The sequence below is a fragment of the Macaca nemestrina genome, chromosome 4, assembly GCF_043159975.1.
Source record: "Macaca nemestrina isolate mMacNem1 chromosome 4, mMacNem.hap1, whole genome shotgun sequence".
Lineage (NCBI taxonomy): Eukaryota > Metazoa > Chordata > Mammalia > Primates > Cercopithecidae > Macaca > Macaca nemestrina.
This window is the reverse complement of record NC_092128.1, coordinates 45,411,541-45,434,352: the sequence shown is the minus strand read 5'-3', so window position 1 is coordinate 45,434,352 and position 22,812 is coordinate 45,411,541. Positions and strand designations below refer to the sequence as shown.

Here is a 22,812-nt window from a genome sequence, read left to right as displayed (position 1 = left end):
CCCTCAGAAGGCTCACAAGCCAATGGGGAGAGTGGACAAGTACATAAAGCAGCAGCTCCAGGGTACGACAACTGTGAGCTCCGTGACAAACAGAGTGGGGTAGGAATACCTTCTAGAAGGACTTGGCCCATAAGCTGAAACCTAAATAAGAAGCCTTAGCTAGAGAAAAGAAGAGAAGCAATTCCAAGCTTAAGGCATTATATTCAAAAACCTTATAAGTAAAAAAAGAATTATTCTCAACTTGTTAAGTAATCCAAGACACAATTTAGTAAAAATGAAAGACTAAAGGCCCAGGGCACCAACCAATTGGTAGTCAACTAGCTTAAGAGACACAAATTTAAACCCAAACAGTGCCTCTCAAAATGTGGTTCACAGACCTCCTATGTGAAAATGACCTGGTACTTACTACAAATGCTGCTTCGGGGCCAGAAATCGGATCTACTGAATCAGCATCTCTGAGTGGGCAGTGGGCATCTGCATTTTAACTGGAACCTCAGAGTTAGCTGAGGTGCACTAGTGCTTGTCTAACTACACATATTGAAAAAGAGTATCTGCAGGCAAACACTCAGACTCCAGGAATGTGGTATACAAAGTGCCTCTTTATGTCTCAAACTTTTCCAGCAAGTTACCCACAATTATGCTACAGCTATAGCTCTGTGCACAAAAGAATAAATGTTTGTGTATCTCATATGTACCCAGAAAAGAAACACATTGAAGAATAGACCAATCATCTTCTGTGACTTACAGAATAAAATAATGAAACATCATTGGGGTAGAAATTGATGGACATTTTCAACCTATCTAATAAGAAAAAAAAAATTGTGTTTCTAAGTCAGCTATTAATCATTCAAAAATGTGAGTTCTACAGACTTTTTACCTCTGAGCCCCATGCAACTTACAGAAAGTTTATTTTTTACGCCAAATTCCTCTCAGATTTGTAAGAGACCTCACACTTGGATTGTCTCATCCCATCATTTTATAGGGAAAAGAAAACTAAAGGCCAGTTAAACAATATGGCAGAAGTCATACTAACCAACTAGTGGCAAATCCATAACTAGCTCTAAGTTTCTTAGTCATTATGTTAGTGTTCTTTCCATAAAGGGTCAATCTGTGGTGAAAAAAAAAACAAAACAAAACCTGCATGCAAATCTCAGTCTTTCCGGTTACTTAACACTTACTAAGTCAATTACTCACCATGTGACTTCAGTCAAGATACTTAATCAACCTCTCTGCGTCTAATTTTTCTCCAAAATCTTGCCTACTCCTAACACAGAGTAATTATTTAGCATAGTTTCCAACACATGAAAGTGTTTACTAAATTATTATTTTTATTAGGAAATGTAGTAAATGGCACACTGATCATTAATTCTAATTATCACAAAAACAAATTTATATGCTGCTTCTTTTACGCTGAGTTATCTATACTTTTAATGCTTACCATATTCTCTCATATATTTAATATGCAAGGTACTTCTAAGAGTAAAATGTGCAGTCCTTGATAGCATACTTGCTCAGCCATTTAAATATACCCTTATTATTAGAAGAGCACCCTTCAAAAAAAACTCATTAGATCTTCGGTGACCGTAACCTTTTGTTTAAAAGTATCCTCTCCAAATATAATGTACACTGGCATGATAATTTGCACCTTCTTTCATTACCCAATTGATTTATTCAGTACCAGGATTTAGGCACCATGTTAATATTACTGCAGCTTCTGGATATGTTCCACTTTTGCTTTTGGAGTTACAATTAATTTTAACACTGTCAAAATGTAGTCGTTTTTAGTATAATAATATAGTTTTTCCAAAGGTCCTATGATGTCGTTGTGCTAAAACCCCATATGTCTCTTAAAAAATGAGCAAAGCCTCTTAAAGATCTATGCCACAAAGTCTAAGTCTGATGTGATGGAATTACCCAACCAGTTAAGGTGAATGGCAGGATTAGGTTGTAAGCAGCAAAGCCTAATTCTGCTCCAAGAGGAATCAAAATGTTGGCATGAAAAGGGATCATTTCCAAAGTGAATCATGAATATTGTATTTGTGTCTCCCTAATACTCAGCCTGAAAGTGCTCAGAATTTTCTAAACAGGACCAAACTTGGAATTCTTGGGCATCACCTCTCTCTTTATGATAAACAACTAAAAACTAAATGTGAAACTACTCAAGTTCAGACCAGCCCTCTTCATTCAAAGCTTGTGATCTCCTTTTTTTTCTTTCATACTCCTTCACCCCCATGAAAGAGAGGAAGATAAATGACCTTTAAAATCAGAAATAATATGAGCCTCCTTTGAGATTTTTAAAAAGTCATTCAAGAACAGTATATCATCATTGGCACTAAGTGGACACATACAGAAATGTTTGTATGGAATAGGTTTTCCAAGGATAAATAATTATATAGTGTATTGTGGACTGTTTCTTTTCATAACATTATGTTGCAGCTTCTCTAAAAATTGACTTTCTAGAATTCTGCCATTTCATAGCCACTCATATATTGAAGAAAGGAAGAAAGTAAAGGCTTATACTTAACAATACGCAAAATTCATAATACATTACCCAACTACTACAGCTTAATATATTTTCCTTTGGTGTTACAGTACTGGCTAGTCTTCTCTTGATCAGGAATAAAACCAAAAGCAGAAGAGAAACATTTGGTTAAAAGAGAGATCAGTGTCTAACTGTGAAGAGAAGTGCCTGAGGAAAAACAAATTTAAGGAACTATGCAGAAGGAATTAAGGATGAAAAGATGCATTAGGTTCAGTTTCTTCATAATGCCAGAAATGAAAACAAAATGAATACAGTCTGGCATGATTAACAGGCATTGAAAAAACCCAAAAAATAATCTCAAGAAAAAAAGTGAGAATTTTAAAAATGTCTTTATATTCTTCTATGCTGAATCTGGAAACTAATAACTGACACAGTAAGGTACATCGTTTTGTTTTGGTTTTGACCGAAACGTTGTTTTTTGGTGGGCATCACATTTCTTATCTGTAAAGTGAAAGCTCTGGATTAGCTTAGAAGACCACAAATAGAATACACTCATGCTGACCTTTCTAACACTCATGGCAAGCACTGATAACAGATAAAGGAACTTCCTTGCTGTGGCCATACTGAGCCCCACTACTTTTCTTTTACACAGCAAGGCAGCCACTACCCATCAACCACTTCATTGCTCAAAATGGAACCAATTTGCCTTCTCAGCTTTAATATTAAATAACATGCCTTGCAGTTTAAGAGCTCTACATCTGTATAACTAATAGGAGTATTCTGAGTATCATTTAGAGGTGTTTAATTGGAAAAATTCCTAATATTTTTCAAAAACAAAAATGCTGGTAGAATCAATTCTCCAATAAGAAATGGAGAAATGTTGAACAACAAAAGTTGTTCAATCTTTGAACTAACAGTCTATGAAGAAGGGAATCAAACTTACATTCCTGCAACAGAATTACCTACAGAATCCATGGAAAGGCATTCAAGTACTTTTTGAAGCCTATTCATATGCCATGTTATGGAAAATATGTTATGGTATAACTTTTCATCTGAGACTTTATATATTGCTTGTATTCACTTTCTTGACAATCTAAAATTGCAATATAGCCAAGGATAAATTGTCAATTAAATCATATGATCTGTATTATCAGTTTAAATTTAATACCACAGAAATCTCACGTGCAGAGTTTGTGAGCTAATCTTATATTATTTCTACTACATGTAATGGAATGGTGTATTTCCATGATATTTTGTTTATGGAAAAGAAAACCTTTACAAAAGTAAAACATTGCCAATATCTATAATTGATTAAGAAAAACAATACATTGAATATACCTATTACATAAGCTAATTTATTACTTTTAAAATGTGACTATAAACCATGTAAAACCACAAGCCCATTGGGGAAACTGTACTGAACTGCTCAAGCATTCAAGTAACTTAGAACATACCAGTATGTTTGTGACCAGATTGTTTCATTGAATTATCTTCCTCTTTGCATAAAACTGAATTGTTGCATTTCTAAAAATCTTCTCTATTTCAATATCTAAGTTAGAACATTGTCCAGTACCTCGGAGCTTGATCTTGAGAACATACTGAAAACAAAAGGTACTTTGCGTTATTGATCCAGGAAATTTCAACAGCAGACAGAAAAGCGACGGAAAAACAATCTTATTGGAGAATTCTTTGCTAAGTCTCTCTTCAAAAGTTTCTTCATTTTTTAACTCTTCAGTTCCTACCAAGGATAACCGGTCTAAATCTGCTTTGTCGTGACAAAGAGGTAGGTGGCGGTGTTTTTTCTAGCTTACCCCAAAGGAAGTAGGGAAAAAAGACATTTTAGACTTAATTCTCTGATTGGATTGGGCACCATGTGCAATTCTGTAGCTGTGTACTCTCCAAAGGGGCACTCAATTTTCAGGATCTAATGCATAACTAAGTAGAATCTGGGAGGTCCAAGTGCGAACCAAAAAGCATTTAGGTTGCTTTGGAATGAGATCTAATTACAAGCAGAATTCATATGTCATAAGTAAAAGAAGACTTACAGATAAACCTGGCCCAAAGAACTCCATTACAATCTGCCAATCATATTCAATTGAGAGAAAAATCAAATGTTTTTCAGTGATGGATACCAGAACAACTGAATATACTTCAGAGAGATACCATTTAAAAAAATTTCAAACTTATTGGCCTAAAGTCCTTATTTTACCTGCGTTCTTAAATGAAGCAATAGTCACCCTTGGAACAGGTGGGTAGCAAGAAAGTAGCGATTGTCTAGCTGAGAGTCTTGCCACCTCAGAAGTCTTATCTCCACAATTTCCTCACAACATATGCTGACAGCTTTATAACGCCTACAGCCTTCAAAAATAATCAGTGTGTTGTCATGTGTATTTTTTTCCTAGGGATACTAAATTTCAGGCGTTATTTTCTTCATAATGTTGTTAATTTTTTGTGATTGTATAAAAAATCATTATTAGAGTCATGACCACTGAGTCAACTAATCCAGTTCAACAAAACCTGTTTCTTCCATGGAATCTACAGTAAACTTCACCTGAGTCACTTGATTTGTTAAATATTGAGCTCTAACCTTCAGACTCTACTGCATTTGAATTAACATATTATTTTGAAAACAGTTGTTAAGAAAAGGTGATCTTAAATGTAAACCAATATTCTCAGTATATGTTTGGAAGGGTTTGGAGAAGGAACGAATACAGGAGGGGATGAGACTTCTGAACTTTGAAATCAAATCATTCAGAAGTGACAGCGCTCAAGAGAGGAATATCTTACCCAGTAGGGTGGCAGGTGTGAGCTCACAGCATCAAACTGCAGTATGTGTGTGACCTGAGCATGTGTGACCTCTAATGTTCCCCAAGATGAGATGTTTTCATGTGGTTTGTTTGTTATTTTTTAAGGAGAAAAAAGTACCAAACTTCAACTTTTTTCCTAGCTTCTATCTCATTCCTGGCTCTTGACAAAGAATTTCAAATGTGTGTCAATAGCCCTCCCATTATCTGGAGAGTAAATCAGGTGAAATGATGCATAACTCAATAAAAATACTGGAAAAGCAATGCTTCAATATGTTTTATGGTAAATCATAGATTTTTACATTTGTTTAAAAAAATCAGAAATCTTAAATAATTAGGACTAACAAAATTAAAGCATGCCAAAGCAAGTTAGAATGTTAAGATACTGCATTGTTGTGATACTTTTATTTAAATGTTAACTTTAAAAGATATGAAGTCATTTTTTAGACCCTGGGCATGTTTCTGGATTGCTATGCAGTCAAATATATGTCTAGTATTTCCTCTATGTTTTTGTTTATATTATCAGTTACTGCTTTATAGTTTTTATAAGTGGTTAGATGCCTCTATGATATGAAATCTTTTGGAATGTATACCTATTTTCAAGCAGTTCCATTTTACAAACATATTTTCAAATTAGTTATTCTACTTACGTTAATCGTGCCATAAATTTATGTATCAGGAAAAATAGAAATACAGTAAATTGGATGAGTTTGCAATAAATCCAAACAAGAACCCTATTATTACACCGGATTTGTATTTCACAGCATTTGAAAAGTTTTCTAGGCAGATTCAGTAAGTCTTAAAGCATTGTTTCTAAATTTAATGCTTTGGTGAACTTATGTCACACATTAAAGTCATCTTAATGCACCTTTTTGTCAATTCTTCACAATAGTATTACAAAAAAGAGAAGAGAGGATATATTTATAAAGCAAATGAAAAAGAACTCAATGGAAGCCTATTACACTACCTGTTGATGAGCATATAAGAGTCATTAATATGCGGATCATTGACATGATAGGCCATAATGACTCCTCCAGGGACTATCAGTCTATTGTGTCAGAGACTAGTTGGGGATTCATTAACGTGCAGATGCGTGACTTCTTAATATGCAAATTATGAATGCAAAGCATTGAGGCATACCTCACAAATGTCCACATTTTGTGTTACACATTTTCTTTGTCAACCCCTCACCCACACCTTTTGTGAACTATTTTGTTTCTTCCATCCTCTGTCACAGATTTCTTCACAAAAGAGCCTATACTGATATGGAATCTACCACTTCACATTCAGAGAACTCCTCCTCTTCAGCTCATGTTTTATTTTGTTTTTGTTGTTGTTAATGTTTTTTACTTAAGGCTGGTTTATACATACATACCACTTGCTTGCACCATTTTGACTAAACCAGTCGAATTCAGAAAAATATAAAATCTGCTTTTATATTTTTCTCCAATGTGAAATTGGTTTTTGGCTAATGACACATCAAAGTGAAGAAAGCACTTGTTTTTAAAAATGAAACGATGAAACGTGAGTAGCATAATTAGCAGTTGAGTAATTTGGACTGAAGGTGGGTGGAGAAAACATAGTGGAATGGAATACCGAAAAAGAGCAGAGAAAGGCACAAGAGAGGATACCAGAAAAAAGAATGCAATTAAATCAAGTAAGAGTATTTGATACCAATGTAACACAGTAAATGAGGAAATGGATGTAAACCACTCAATGTCTGGCATGCAGCAAGCAAGCAGGAAGCATCTGCTATTATTATTATATTGGCATTTTGTATTTATGCAAAAAAGTGAATAGACACATTCCCTTTTGAAAAAATATGAAGAAAAAAACATATGGAGTAAAAGTTGTTCAGTCTTTGAACTAACAGTCTATGAAAAAGGGAATCAAACTTACATTCCTGCCACAGAATTACCTACAGAATCCATGGAAAGGTATTCAAGTACTTTTTGAAGCCTATTCATATGCCGTGTTACGGAAAATATGTTATGGTATAACTTTTCATCTGAGACTTTTTATATTGCTTGTATTCACTTTCTTGACACTTTATTATTCTAACCTGATCTAAAATACAATACAATCTTTCATTACTATTTTTCTTCTAAATTTCAGGAGATACAGATCCTTAGTTCTTTACTTGTAAACTCCATATATCCTAAACACTACAGTGGGTCTACAGAAGTCTATTTTTATTGATTATAAAATAATTATATCTCCATATAAATTAATTTGTATAATTTTTAAGTTAGCTTTAAGGTCCTCACTGTCTTGAGGAGATCCTACATAGATTTTATTTGATTAAAACCCTTTAAACATGAGGTAATATGTTTTAGAATAAATTATGCTTATTAACATGCTTATTACAAGCAGCTAATTATACTTCTTATCCTGGCTAATGTTAATTTCAATATTAAATGCCAGAAAACATCAAATAGTTACTGGAGTTCCAAGCTGCAGTGAGCTATGATCCCACCACTGCAATCCAGCCTGGGCAGCAGAGTGAGGCCCTGTCTCTTAAAGGAAAAAAAAATTATGAAAATGATATAGGAAACTTAGAAACTTACAATAGAGACATCATCTTATATTCACTGGAGCCACCCACTGGAGGGGATGAAGGAGGTCAGGATGAGCTTATAAGTGCCAAGATACCTTGCCCCATTGAAGGCTTTTGGGTCCCTGATTAAATGAGTAGAACTTATTACCAGAAAATCCTAAGAAGATGAAGTGAGAAGGGTTCACTAGGATGACTACTGTTGAAGATTAGTATAAGAGAAATATGGTGTTCTGGAAAGGTCAAGCTCAGAACCAGATAAAAGGGGAAAGGCAAACAGCAGGTGACTGAGGAAATGGACCACACACTGGGATTGCTAAAGGAGTGAAGCGCAAGAGCCAAACTCTGCGGAGATGCAGTTATGTTGACAAGGATGGAGATCTCTGTCACACTTTTAACTTTTTTTTTTTTTTTTTTTGAGACGGAGTCTTACTCTGTCACCCAGGCTGGAGTGCAGTGGCACAATATCCACTCACTGCAAGCTCCGCTTCCCGGGTTCACACCATTCTCCTGCCTCAGCCTCCCGTGTAGCTGGGACTACAGGCGCCCGCCACCGCGCCTGGCTCATTTTTTTTTTTTTTTAATGTATTTTTAGTAGAGACAGGGTTTCACCGTGTTAGCCAGGATGGTCTCGATCTCCTGACCTCGTGATCTGCCCGTCTCGGCCTCCCAAAGTGTCACGCTTTTAACAAAGCAGCACAGGACATTAGTCAACACTTGGAAAGACACTGCTACCCAGTGGGTTTAAAGGACTCAATCCACCTATTGAATATGATACCAATTCAGAATAATATTGGATAAAGTTCAACATGTGTTCATTCAACAAGTATTTAATTTGCATTGGGCTAGAAGTTAAACTACTAGCTCAGGCTGACATTGAACAAATTCTGCCTTCATAAAGTTTACAGTCTAATGAAGGATAACCCAAAACAGCACTTTAAAATCACAGCTGTAAGCTTCCTGACTGGGGTAGCATGGAGTTCTATAGAAGAAAATAATAAGAGAATGAAGTCAAACTCAGAACAGAGGTGGCCAGGGAAGGCCTCCTGGCAGAGGGAGCATTTTGTTTGAGTCCTGAGGGCTTAGTATGACTATTGAGATGAAGAAGACAGCGCAGAAGAATATTCCAGGCAGATGGAATATAATGGGGCATGGCAGTGACAGAGATATGTGTCCAACAAAAACACGTAAAAGATGAGTGCAATTAGATCTTAGTGACAAAGATAATGATAAAAATTTTCTCTTTAACCAAACTCTAGCCAGGCTCTTCAGGCCCATGTTCTTGACTAGGCCTCAAACCTGGCCTACACAAACTACAGCCTCTCAACACAAATGGTTTTGTCCTCCTCCTTTCCCCACAATAAAAGACTTAAGCAAATACTAACATCTTTTCTAAAGCTCAAGGCCATATTTCTAGGATGACCCTAGTCATATTTAAAGTGCCTGTTTGAGAAAGCTCATGGCTGCCAAAAGAGTTTATTGTTTGTTCCAGCCAACACCTGAAGATAGGGCCCTGACCACCATTTCTTAGAGCTTTTACTAAAAAGGGCTTACAAGTGCAAATCCCTTCTCTCTGTGTTAAGATGTATACGTATGTCCTACAATTCAGTATTGTCTTTTTCCAGGGCCTGAAAGCCATTTCACTAAAATGTAATCATCAAGAAGGATAGGGTCTCTATTTCCCAGTCTGTGGAAGGATAGAATCCTAACTAGAATTTCCAGCTAACAGACTGGCTAGCCTAATCAGCATTTATAAAGACCAGTCCTTTGCAATTTTTCGGTTTTCCGACTCTATTAAGAGTCAGAAACTCACTCAGATCCTATTTGCCCCTTCTCTACTCCTTCATTCTCCCTTAAAAATACCCAGTCACCTCTGTACCAACTCAAGCGGAGTTCAGTTCATGATGGACCCACTTCCTTATTGCAATAGTGTATTACTGATTAAAATCTGTCCTTACCACTTCATTCAATGTCTTTAAAAAGAAAAATGAATTCTTCCTAAAAGTTTACTTCATTCTAAATGAAAATTAACTCTGCCACGCTGTGTGATGTACCTTTTTTCCCCAAAGACATGTTCCCTTTTCTTCCAAGTCATCACTGAAGCAGCAAAGTATATTTAATAAATAATATATAAAGCTTATCCTTTGTATCTGAATGTCCCACATCCTTAATGTTATTATTAATACTTAAAAATACTTCATGCCACATTTTCTAAAGTGTTATTTTATTTGGATTTACTTATTTTTATTTGTTTAAATAGCATTATTATTTTGGGATAGTGTGACTAGTTATAAGATTTTCATTATTTTTTAAATTATAACTCAAAACACCAGTATTTAAGTCCTTGGTTTACATCAGTCATTCTCAACCTTTGTGCACACTGGAATAGTCTGGAGATCTTTTCAAAATACCAAGCCTGCAACCACCCTAGACCAATTAACTTACAGTCTTTGTAGTTGGATCTGGGTGTGGGCGCCTTATTTTTTCCCTTTGCTATGTGCAGCTAGTTTTGAAAAGCAACGGTTTACACTTCTATCTTACACTGGCTTTTACTATATGAAGGTATGGTTAATGTGAAATTAAGTCCTTTAGTAAAAATATTCTGTTAAGGTTTTCTAGAGGAGTGAGGAAGAAAGGGGCATGCATAATCAAACATGCTAACATTAATATAAATTGTATATGGATTGCACTTCTGCTACTAAGTCTGTAAAACAATTAATTTTCATTCATCATGAGGATTACCTCTCCATACTTCAGTGAATTTAAATTTACTTTTTTAACTGAAAGGAAGCCTAGATGTTGTTTTGGGTAGGAAACATTAATCATTTCTATGTTAACAACTTCTGCTTATTACAAAATTGATCATGTTTATGAAGACTTAGACTTGGGCTAGCAAAATGTTTTCCAGTTGTTGTACTATGTAGTGAGTTGCCCAATTACTATAAATGCAAGTACCATAAAGTGTATCTCATAAAATAAACAATCAGAGTCTTGAGGTGAAAATAATAAAGTGACAGTTATTGAAGAAGGTAGAACTGCAATATAATGGTTTAAATGCAAGTTCATGGATAATGCTGATAGTTTAATGTGTTTATAGTTCATTATGTGTAAGAGAATATTTCATATAAAAATACCATAACCACATATATTCTGGTCTTTTCTTTCTTCCTAACATGGTATATAAGTGAAGGTACTTGCAAGATTACACTTGCCATCTTTCAGAATCATCACTTTCCAATGGTTTGCTTGATTTATACATATATCATTATATATGTCAATATACATAAAATATTGATAGATATCCTACATATATAGTATGTATATACTATATTATATATGACATATATCAAAAATGTATATTTGTGTGTATATAGCATTTTATGTTTATATAGTGATTTTTTATATATATACAGTGCTATACATGATATATGCAAGTATGTATAATGATATATATACTTGTATGTACACTTATATAAGTATATTAAGTATATACTTATACAGTATATACATATATAATTATATATGTATATATACTCTTAATTTTATAAAAAAAATTTTCTTCTTATAAGTACTAAATTACATAAACGTATCTAACTTGCATGGTACTAGAAATTAATATTCAAGTTAATCAAGACTTTTTGAAACAAAAATGATAGTTACAATGATTAAGAGATTCCAGTGGAGATGTACAGGGCGCATCTGATTTTTAAAAACTATGAAACCAATAAATACACTCATCATTAAAACCATAATTAACATAATTCATTACTTAACTATTCAGAAGTCTTTTTGGATTTTACTAGGCCTCAGAGTTATCAATGAGAAAACGATTTGCCATTAATAGTTTTTCAAAGGTTTTTGTTAGTCACATGGGGACTAATACTTAGACTAATACACCATTCCTGACCTCAAAGAACTTGGGAAGAAGGTCACACGTACGAGTTCTTAAGTGCAGAAATAGGCAACATTTGACATGTACCAGATGAATGATGTAGGCGTTAAATGCCAGGCCTAGAGAAAGGAAGGATCTGGATAATTAGAGACATTAGGAAAGCCTCAAGTAAGAGGGAAAATCAAACTGGTTCTTGTGGTGGAAATGGAAGAGTAAGAGACAAGGAAAAAAATGTTTTCAAAGCAAGCAACTGGCTTGAATAGAAACTGTGAACACAAGTGGAAGTAGTGTCTACATAATGGAAAGCTCTAAAAACATATCTTTGGTTGCATTCATGTTTACCTGTAAATCAGAATCTTGTATTATTAATAGGATTGTTAAACGCCATAATGTATTGTTTTATAACTACTGCTCATCAATAGTATCAGAAACCAGGAAAGCCCTATTACAGTCACTACACTGTATTCATAAACTTGGAGGAGCTTTCTAAATATTTACATTTCAACATATTGAGGGTCCACTACTTTATTGAGATTTAATATTCTGTACTGTTCACAAATGGTTACCTAATGAGGCAGCATTAGTAGAGAAGGGTAAGGTGGTTTTGATATCAAAAGTGGCTGTAATCCTAGTTTCATCAAGGGTTACCTGAAAAGTCTGACTTTCAGTTTCTTCATCTATAACTACTTCGTGGGATTAAAGGAATACATTTCTGGAATTTAACCAAAAAATCAAAATATTTGTTCCCATCACCCCACCTATGTTATGGCCAGCAGGATGTAGTTTCATAATTGTTTTTAAAAAATGGTGTAAATGTAATAAATGACCTTTGAAAGTAGCCTACGAATTGACTGAAGTGATTTACAATAAAATAATATTTGGATTTCTCACAAGGGAATAAAACTTATTAAAATAAAAAAATTATGAATGATAAAATATAATGTTATGGTTTGAAAAAAATAGACTGTACCTGGAGACTGCCTAGAAATGCCAACATTGTAAACATGCTGACTAAACTGATATAGAGGGCAGTGTGGCAAAGGTTCTATTTTTTCCAGACACAAAAATATCTGGTAAGTCCTTTGCTAGGTGTTAATTTCTTTGCCTATAAATTGCATCAGATGTAATAGTGACAAACAGCAACTTTTTATTTAGGAAAAGTTGTGCTCTAGAAGTAGCTATTTCATGGGAAAATGTTGCTAGAAATACTGGTAAATTAAAGAAAGTAAAAAAAGTAATCAGGGGTGAAAGCAAGTTTCATAATATGGGCACACAGTAGCACTAGGGGTCCTGTTGAACTGAATGGGTTTCATGAGATTTGCAAGCAAATGCCTTGAATGTTCATATAATTGCCAATGTCTAAAAACTTAACTCAGTTTACCAAAGTTAACTTGGAATGAGATGTTACCAATATAGAAAATATAAAATACTAGCTAACATATGAACTCTTTGGAGAATGTCTTTTTTATATGGATTATACACACACATAAGAAAGATCAGGTTAAGTGAAAAGCTCACGTGTGCATGCGCATGTGTTTGTGTGAATATTTTTTCCACAGAAAAAAAGTGGCGCATCAAGGGTGAGTTGACCATAACTGGGCAGTATTACACTGCTCCCCATGTTTAATTTCCTAAATAAATTATCAGGTGGAATGACTGTACCAAAATTCTGTATATATTCACTGACTAGAACAAATAGCTTTTAGTTAAAATTATACATACACACACAGTCAAGAAATTTAGCATATATTCAAATAATTTCTGCTTGTAGACTCAATATTAACCTTTTTAAAACAAAGGGATACAATGTAAACCAATTTAAATTTCAGTGGGTCTAAACTGCATTTTATTTTTATAAATTTATTCAACATTTCTTTTCCAGACACACTGGTAGATGTTATTGTAGCATTATTCACAATAGCAAAGTCATGTAATGAACCTAAGTGTCCACTGATGATGGATTAAAGAAAAAGTACATATACACTATGGAATACTATGCATCCATTAAAAAGAATGAAATTGTGTCCTTTGCAACAACATGGATCCAACTGGAGGCCATTATCCTAAGTGAATTAACATAGAAATAGAAACTCAAATATTGCATGTTCTCATTTATAAGTGAGAGATATATAATGGGTACATATGGCCATACAGATGGAAACAATAGACACAAGGGACTATAGAAGTGTGAAGGGAAAGAGGGAAGCAAGGTTTGAGAAACCACCTCATGGTTACTACATTTACGATGAGTAATGGAAGTCCAAACCCCAGCCTTATGCAATAAACTCATGTAACAAACCTGCACATGGATTCTTTGAGTCTAAAATAAAATAAAAATGTAAAAAAGAAATTAATAAAGGCTAAAAAGTTATGGTCAGCATCTTATTTATACAGTTACATTCTGGAATGAAATGTTATTTTAAAATTAGGTATCTAGAAAATAGTGTAACTTTAATTCTAAATTTCTCATTATTTGTCCACAGTTTTCAAAAATTCTAATATAGCTATCTTTTTAGGTAAGGTAGAATAAACGAAGCGATCTTCTGAAGTCCTTTTAACTTTCTAATTTTGTAAAATAAAGTTTCCTTTCCTTCTCTGATTCCCAGAGGAAATATTGTAATAATAGTCCCTCTAACACCGAGAATTCAAACATAAAGAAGGCAGGGTTTGGAGAACGCCTTAGTTAGACTATTGTTGACCAACTGGGTTATTGCTGATCCATCAGTGTTGGCAGTGTATGGTCCTGGTAATAATGATATCATTCACCCCTTATGAGAATTCAGTTGATGGAGTTTTATTCTTCTCTGGCGTATCCATTAAAACACTACAAACTTGTTTTCTAGTTAACTAATTCAGATCTCAAGGGAAAAAGTTATTGAGGTTATTTGACATGGAAAATAGAAATCTTTGAGAGAAACAATATAATTTTGCTTAATTTTAATGTATAAGGATAGGAATTCCAACATTTAATTCAACTGAAAGAGTAAATAAATGACTAAAGACAGAACAATATAAGTGGCTACACTAAAGACATGGAACTTTCTGATAGAACACATTAGTGAAGAACATAATCTTCCCAAGAGATATGTATTAGTTTGTTCTCACACTGCTAATAAAGAGATACCTGAGACTAGGTAACTTATAAAGGAAAGAGGTTTAATGGACTTACAGTTCCTCATGACTGGGAAGGCCTCACAATCATAGCGGAAGATACAGGAGAAACAAAGGCATGTCTTACATAACGGCAGGCAAGAGAGCTTGTGCAGCTGAATTCTCACTTATAAAACCTTCAGATCTCATGAGATTTATTCACTACCACGAGAACAGTATGGGGAAAGCTGCCCCCATGATTCAATTATCTCCACCTGGTTCCACCCTTGACACGTGGGGATTATTACAATTAAAGGTACGGTTTAGCTGAGGACACAGCCAAACCATATCAAGATGATTAAGAAGAAACTATATAACCATTTAATCTGGGTGTTTTCTGAATACTGTTAAAAGCAAACGATAGAATTAGATGGTCTTTTCTACAAAAGGATTCAACAAAAACTGTTCAGAAATCAAGTACTGTATTAACATTGGAAACTAATTATAACTATATTTACACTAAATACTAAATACAATAAACACAATAATCTTATGCACCTACTTAAGATTATACGTGAACAATATAATCTATTTGCTGCTGCACCTAAACGTGACTTTTCAAAACTTCCATTTTTCAATTGGTAAGTACTTACAAGATTTAAGTTGTTTTAATATATTATAAAATTATTTATAAATATTAATCTTCAAAAGGTGAGGTTGATAGAATATATTTTGTATTTCAAATACAGTTTATGAAACTGAAATTTATCTTAGCAATTCTATGTGATTTGTAATTGTGTTAACACATCCACAGTAATTTTTAAAAATGAAAATCAGCTGGAGGTTATTCATACAGATTTAGAGTCAATAGGTTAGGTTTGTACCAGGGCTTAATTCTCTAAATACCATGGATGGTATTCTGATGGTGTCAATAGGCTAAGAAATGTTCTCACATAATTAGGAAAAGCATTTTCACTATTCAGTATAATTTACAAATATCAGTGGGGAGGGTATTTTAATCCTTTTTACTACTGCAAATTTCAAAAGGTGTAAATAAAAATCAAAACCATGACTACACATAGGACACCAATTACCTTACAATATTAAAATTCAATTTATAGTTGTGACAAATAGCACTGATGTACAACACAGACCATTTTCAGAGTAACTTGGTGTGTGAGGGAATTTTAGAATTTCCTAAGAGACCAATTGTTTAATGTACAATTGGTCTCTGTCCCTGAGCAATGCAGCATAAGAGTTAAATTTAGCAACTTATTTGTTTTCATCTTTTTATCATAAAATCTTTAAACAGCAGGATGGCATGATTAAGGCTTGAAAACCAGTTGTTATTTTTATTTAATAGATAAAGACACTACCATGCTAGTTAACCTAGCAAAGTTACTGAAGCAGCAGAATAGATATCCGAAAAGATTTGAGAGATATACTCTGAAAAGAGATATATTCCTTTTCATATAGTTGTGGGGTACATACAATGCTTTAAAACAGAGGAATGACCGAAATTTGATGATGTATAATGTATTTGCTTAGAAGAAGAGAATTATATAAACTTCAATTTCATCTTCTATTCATAGGCATAAAGTGATAATAAGGTGAATTGTGTGCAATAAACTCAGTTATTTAGTCCAAAAGAACCATCTTCAGAAGAGCTATCTTAAGAAAAAAACATGTCCTCAGTCTCCAATTTATGAACAGGTGATGTTCCAAAGTTTTCTTTGTGACCCAGAAGATGCTATAATTTGGAAATCATTTTCCCATAGAAGCAACGCCATAAATATTAGTCTCCCTGGCTAGTCCCCCAAGACTTATGGAACCATAACATGATTAATTTTGAAACTATTTGTTTTAGCCTGGGTCCTGGTAGCAGGAATGATAATGAGGGAAAACAGCATTTCTCCGTTTATCTTGAGCACAGTACTAGCCAAGTACTACACAGGATTGGAAACTGTGGAATTTATCACAGGAATGTCATTAATACTACCGTTTTGAGTATCTACAAAATGTCAGCAACTGGAATAGATGCTTGTATGTGTTAGCTAATGTATTCCTCATAGCAACTCTGCCAAGTAGAAATTATTATCACTATTTTACACTTGAATAAAATAGATACAAAATATAATTTTCCAAGTACAAGTAGATAGTAATTAGTTAGAATTAAAACCCCAAGGCCTTGCCTTACTTTAAAGCCCTTGCTGTTTCCATTGTGCTTCAATGTTTTTGGAATTCACAACCCTCCATACACACATGTACTTCAGACCCCATGAGTCTCATACTACTACGGAACCCGTATCACAACATACTTAAATCTGCCATGTACTCTGTAGTGCTCTCTGCTCTAAAATCAGGCATTTCCATTTTCTCAATCCAAACTCAAAGTGCCTCTGTGCAACTGACCTCAATGGGTATAAGATTGAGAGAGCTCCTGCCACCCTCAAGGGGTCTGCATTTAAGAAGGAAAATCTCATACACGCATGTGCACGTGTACATACATAAACATACAACACACACATACATACACACAAACACACATATATGTAAATTTTAGGCAAGGTTACAAAGTGAGGTGTCAGACTAGGGAGGATTTTTTAAGTTTGATAGGGCCCAGGGCAATCAGATCCACTTCAGATATCTTCCCTTGAGGTCTTTAACCCTGAGTTATTCCTGTTGAGGGGTTGCGGTAAAAACTTGGAATAGGGATGAGAGTCACGGTTAGCAGAACTGGAGGAAGGTGAAAAACTAAGTTGGCCCACTTCATAACGGTGCCATCTTCTTTTTTCTTCCTTTTTTATTTTCTATTTTTTTTTTTTGCCAGGAGGATTTTTGGCTCAGAAATAGTGGGCCCTGCTTTATTTTTACAGGCTGCAGATGGGCTTCAGGTGGGGAGGATAGGCTCCCAGAAATCCCAGAGGATCCATTTGAGGCATGGCATTCATAGCGACTCCTTTCAGCCAGAGCGTGAGAGACACCCTGAAGGAGGATACCCTTTTGTTCCTCTTCTCTCAGAAAAGTTTCAAAACCACCCTAGGGAAAGTCTAGGATGGGATATGTACTTCCACAAAACCAGGAAGCCATGAAACCTTGGTGGACCTCCAAGGAAATGCGAAGCCAGTTGGCGCCTTGCTGTCAACCAGCTGGTTGCTTCCAAACACCCTCCTGATGGGCCCTGCACAGCTGTGTTTTATGTTTCCACGTGGCCTTGCCAGAGGTCCCTCCCTTAAACAGACCCAGCTTCCACAATTAGTGTGGACTCAAAACGAGTTGGTTATGGCATACATGAGGTCCCAAAGGCCTCGTGGGGCTATTTACACCTCTTTGGACTATTTCCAGGACCCCAGATTATACTGTATGTGTAAATTAAGGAAGTCTCACAATCCGACAGCTCTGACTGAAACACATAATGTAGCCATATCTTATGCCCCATTTCCCAATGCTTTTCTTGGCCTCACTTTCACAATTTTACCACCCTGAAAGATAAACCCTCTGTATTCTTAAAATTATGTTTTAGAAAGGATTTCTCTCTTTCCTATTCCTGAACGTACCTGGTTCTTTTCCTACAGTACAAAAATTAAGGACTAATCAATTTTCTCCTTTGGCCTTAAAGTCATTTAGAACTTTATTTGCATTCACCTGGCCAAGTTATAAATACCATCAAACACCTATATCATGCAGTTTCTTTACTTAAAATAATAAATTGGTTTCACTTAATAAAATACAAAACCAGATGAAGTCAACCGGTGTACCCAGCCATTAGGAACATACATTTAGCAGGCAGTGGGGAAAAAAAGCCAAGATGCTGAGAAGGGAGACCACCCCCAAGGCCAGTAAGTACACAATGTCAGCTCTAGGTCATGTATTCTAGAAAACCTCAAGTGGAAATAATTCTTATTTCATTTTTTATCTATGGCTTCTATTGTATACCCAGATAATCTGAACTTGGTTTTGCTGTTTTCTCTCTCCCCTTCATTTCTCTCTGCTTTTCAAGGCCTTTTCCCTTGGGGCCTCTACTTGTCTTCACAGGCAGCTGTCTCCAGCCACATTTTTCAGTTAGATACTGCTGCCTAACAACTCAGAACCTGACATACAGTTCTTTAGTAAACATTTGCTGAATACGTTTTGGAGCCTGAAACAAGGAAACCTATGATGTATGGAGAAATAATGCAAGTTCAAGAGTCAGGAAATTAGCTGAACAAGATTTAATAATAATAGGGACAATTATGATGTTGGGCTTTTGACAATACCCTTTTGTGTGTCTAACATGCTATATGAAAAGTTTTAAGTATATAAAGTTATTTTAATCAATGTGATGCTAGACATCATGACCCTTATTTGACAGGTGAATAAATAGGCTTTGAGCTGTGAAGTAATATGCCCACAGCCACATAGCTACTAAGTGTAAACTTTACTGAAATTAATATGCATGTCTGTTCAATCCTAAACGAATGCCTTTTTATCCCTTTTGGTCTGGTTCTTCATTTTTCCTTCTCTTAAATGTGGAAATTTTAACATTCACTAAGTTCTCTTTCGGCTTTAAGATAATTCATATATAAGTTGACACATATCTAAAGAAAATTTACAGTTCAGTTAGTTTGCCTTGTTGATTAAAATCTCACAAGAGACAAAGGAATGGCTCTCCAAAGCTGAAAATTTAGAAGCCCTGAAAGGAAAGAGGAAAAAAACTTTGGTGCAGCTTGAACCTTACAGTTTTTCAGACACAACCAAAAATGAAGTTACCATTGTCTTTTTACAGCAGTCAACATTTACTGATAACTTATTATGTGCCAGACGCTGTGCTAAGAGTTTATATGTATTACTTCACCAAAATCTCAACCCCTATGAGATAGAGTTATGGTTATTCTCAATTAACATATCAGAAAAACAAGCTTAACTCGCCCAAGTTCACATTGCTAGCATGCAGGAGAGCTTGGACTCAAACTCAGGTATCTTCAACTCTGAAGCCTAAAATCTTAACTTTGAGGTTATATTGTTTTGTATGCTATTTTAGCTCATTTGTCTATGTACATTTAATGTGATTTATATCAATGTCATCTTTATCATTGATTTTAAAATAAAATCCGTCAGATATATCAGAAATCTGCTTAGCTTGCTAGGATATGTGGTGATGCTTAACAAGTATCTCATGATGCATGCCTGTCAGTGCAATTAAATATCTTTGGGTCACTCTCAATCACATGCCTATGAGTTACAAGCTCTACCTCCCCCTCTCTCTACAAATTTCTTTCTGTCCAAAGTGTATAGACTATCAGGCATCAAAAGAAAATAGACAACCCACACCAATGTGGAGATTTGCAAACTCTAACATGAGAAAAATCTCCACAGAGAAAACATAATGCCTGGGTGGGTGATTGACTTAACAGAAATCCTACCTAAATGTATTCCCACATTCATTCATTCCATACTTATTAGAAGGGATTATTGACACTTTGAGAAGATACAATCTCAGGGACCCTGATAGCAAATTAACTTTTGTATTAAGAAGAATTGAAGTTAGCTGTTATTCTCTACACTAGGGCAGCCTGATTTTCATTTTAACTATAACTGATATTACACACTGTTACTAATCTATTTGCAGGTATAAAGAAAAAAAATCATACATATATGTATATATGTTCTGTTTTTACTTTCTGAAAGAAATAACCTCCAAATTAAGCTACATAGGAAGTGTAGAAATGCTCAAAAATGACCCATTTAGATTCTGTAACTATTTGGAGAGAGGAGGAGATTTTAGTAGCTATAATTTTTTGATCAAATAAGTATTAGTTCATTTTTATTTTAACCAAGTACACATTTTGTAAAATAACACCAATAAGGTGTGTTATTTTTCTCTAACCAAACTCTTCACAATAAAATCCAACTGCAATATTCATTTAGAAATTTGATAATGCTCTCTTGTGTGAGTTTTAGGAATATTTGAAACCCCATTGCATATAAATTATATCATGGAAAAGCTGTATAAATATTCTATTATGGCACATGCTGTTCTAAGGATCTGTCAGGATTTCCTTTATACACTCCATTTTGAGTGGTATATAAATCAGATGTAAAAATTCATGTTGGACTGAAACTCAGCACAAAAAGCCTCCTCCAGAGGCAAATGCTTTTTTCAAAATGTGGTTTGAATTATGTTGGTCATTTTTAAGTTACAGAAGTGCAGAAAATGTATTTGTGGTTTTGAGGGAGAGAGATTTTTTCCATTTTTATAACTCATTAGGAAACTTTACAGGCCTTCAGACCATTTTGTGGTTTAGTTCTTCTCAGGTTTTTCCCCAAAGCAATATTAAAACTTGAATGGTGTCCGCTGTGAATCCAGTGATTACTGCTCTGAATACAAATGTATGTGTGGACACATATATTTCTACGTATCTTCAACTAGGAAAAGTTCCAAAAACATCACGCCCAAGGGAGAAGATGAGGCCTATCAGCTGGCGACTCTTTGTCTTGGTATCAGTCAAGTTCGGCCTGTCAAAGGAATCAAAGGAATCCCCTAGCCAAACCACAGTTCAGTAGGTATTGCTTGTAATCTTAAAACTGCATCTTTAAATTGCAGAAAAATCCACTATGTTCAACACTGCCTCTTTTATGAGCTTTTAGACAATAATGCTGCACCTTTTCTAAATTTTGTTTTCTCTAACATATACAGCAAGTTGCAGTGTGTTTAACAGATATTCACTGATGATTAGCTTATTTTTAAAGTATTTAATAGGTATACATTTATGCATATAAATTAGTTTGCCAAATAATGTTGAACTTATTTTGTTTGTGTAGCTAATGTGTTAGAGTAATTTCATAAACATCTAAATTATTATTTTAGCCTATGTAGAGATTATTATTAAACTGTCTCTCCTAACAGCATCAGTCAAAATCAAAGAAAGTTTAATTTAGACCAAGAAAGTTGGCCTAATTCACAAAGTTGATTAAGTCAATATTTCAAATGACTTTAAAGGAAAATGAAAATAAACATAACGTATATGTTTGAATTGCTTCCACCTATACTGCATTTAGTTTATTAATACATTGGAACAATGCATTTAGTAGTTATTATTTATCCTTTAAAGCATAATTTTTTAAAAAAATTCCCAATATCATATCTTATGCTTTGTATTAAATTCCCCTTAGAGAATTAAATCTGGGTGTCTTGATTCCAAATACAGTTCCCTTTCCTGTTTCCTATATTACACTATTTCCAGTACAGTTACCAAAATCCTTGGGTTTAGGGACGGTTAGGATGGAGCACTCAGAGGATGATCAAACATTTGCCTGTGGCTGGAGCAATGTAGACTTTCCCTCTGGGATACTGAGGAAAGAAGGGGTATCACTTCTCATGAACGTTTTATCTACTTACCTAGTGTCACAGAAATTAGCCAGCTATGTACTATCGAGACAGCTGAATGCCAGTTTTTCTTATTTTCCACATTAACAAGAGAGCAAGGTTACTAATGAGGGGTCACATCCCAAATCTCTAATCTATATAGCTGAATATCCCTATTTATATTTGGGTCATTTCTTTGTTCTGCTCCATTGACTTTTACTAAATTATACTAATTTGTGTTCCATAATGTTATCCTTGGTTATAATTAATGAAATTGTGTGTGTAACTCATATATGACTCATGTACTTATGTCTTTCTGTTAATCATTAAGGTCATTTCTTTTATAATGTAAATTAACATGTATCACTTCAAACATCCCTGTATAACTCAAACCATTATTAAGAAGTTATTTGCAGCTTTTGGGAGAAGTTTACAAATTGAAATATAGTTTTATGTTAATCAAAACTGTTTCAAAGTAAAACATAGACATTTAAAAACCACTGAAAATAAATGCACTTTAAATATCAAAGTAAATAATTTTGTATGTGAATAATCTAGATTTTAAGGTTTGAACAGGAATAATTTATAACTCATTAGGCAAGTAATATACACAGTGCACTTCTCTCCCAACCTATTGTGTTATAG

The 22,812-nt window shown here is 34.5% G+C and overlaps 1 protein-coding gene across 1 annotated transcript in view; it reads right to left on the bottom strand.

Moving 5' to 3' along the window:
* LOC105475251 (protein phosphatase 1 regulatory subunit 3A) overlaps positions 1 to 22,812 on the bottom strand; it is a 129,537-nt gene that overhangs the window by 105,458 nt on the left and 1,267 nt on the right. The gene's annotated exons all lie outside the window — the stretch shown is intronic.